General features: G+C 39.4%; 1 non-coding gene across 1 annotated transcript; it reads right to left on the bottom strand.

The window, feature by feature from the left end:
- Positions 1–890: 890 nt before the first annotated feature.
- LOC143770749 (U2 spliceosomal RNA) lies at positions 891–1,072 on the bottom strand. Its single transcript, XR_013214722.1, has one exon. It is a non-coding gene; the product is annotated as a U2 spliceosomal RNA (small nuclear RNA).
- Positions 1,073–1,355: the final 283 nt, after the last annotated feature.

Genomic DNA, 1,355 nt, shown 5'->3' on the forward strand with positions numbered 1-1,355 from the left:
TTCCTTCTCCTCTCACAGTCATTATTTGTGGGGGGCTGTCCTATCCTTTGGGGATTTTCTCTGAGGCAAGATAGCTTTCCTGTTTCTACCTTCAGGGGTAGCTAGTTCTCCGGCTGTGACGAGGTGTCCAGGGAGCGACAGGAACATCCCACGGCTACTGCTAGTGTCTGTGTTAAGATTAGGAACTGCGGTCGGTATAGTTACCACCTGCCCAGAGCTAGACGCATGTCGCTCCTTAATCACCAGACCATAACAGACTGCACATGAAGGTTCCATGCTAAGATTCTATCTACTGCAGGCAGCACACCTGGTTGGTCAAAAGCATTAGAATACTCAAACTGCTGTAGATGGACAAGACAAGCATATTCAAGATCAGCACAGGCACCATTTTTACTTTTTTTTTTTAAATGCATATAATACACCGCATCGAAAAGTCGGTGGTCCACAAGAGGGAGACAGTGTTTCACAAAAGAATTCATGCGGTCACAAATGCGGTATGTATGGCAGAACTACTCATTGGATACTTCAATTGAAACGCCGCCAAGTACTGACAGCAGGGGCCTAATTTTGTAGATGGCACAGTATATTTACAACACTGTTACAAAGGCCTAATACAGGCCTACATCTTAACACACCTGTTGCAGCAACCAGTAAAGACAAATTGATTGATTGATTGCATATTGAATGCAATGCAATGTTTGACATACATAGGTGAAAGCAAGGCCAGGCAAGGCACAGAAAATGTTGCAACTGGTCAAGAGAAATCAAGCAAAATGCTACATTTGTCATGAGAAATGTGCTTCTTTGACCCTGAAATAAATTCACATAAAGGGTTAACAGACAACTTGCGCTGATTTCAATTCAATCTGTTTTTAGAAACTGGATCAGAGAAGGAGTGCACTGTTCCCGGAGATACTGCAATAACGGGTCAATGCGTGGAGTGGACAGAGCAAGCTCTTCTTCTATCTCCCTGTTCCAAAAATCCATTTAATATATGGTCCTCAAATAGGGGACGTATCAGATATTAAACTGATAAGAACAGATTTTTTTTCTTTTTTATTTGTTCTATTATTTCAGTTTGTATTCTTTCTTGTATTTCTCTTACTTATAATCTGTTCATGTTACAAGTTTCCACAGAAGTTCCATAGACTCTTTGCCTTCTTCTTTCCAATTCTCTTCAGGTCTAACAGGTAATAAATATATATTTCACTTAGTGCTAATTTTATACACTCATTTTCACTTATGTGATCTTTTTTGAAAAGCAATATATTTCGGACTTTCCAAAGCACATTTTTTTATTCCATTTATCATTATCCAGATGACTCTTTCTTTTTCTTTGGACTGACATGTAAAAT

This window comes from Ranitomeya variabilis, chromosome 4, assembly GCF_051348905.1.
Source record: "Ranitomeya variabilis isolate aRanVar5 chromosome 4, aRanVar5.hap1, whole genome shotgun sequence".
NCBI lineage: Eukaryota > Metazoa > Chordata > Amphibia > Anura > Dendrobatidae > Ranitomeya > Ranitomeya variabilis.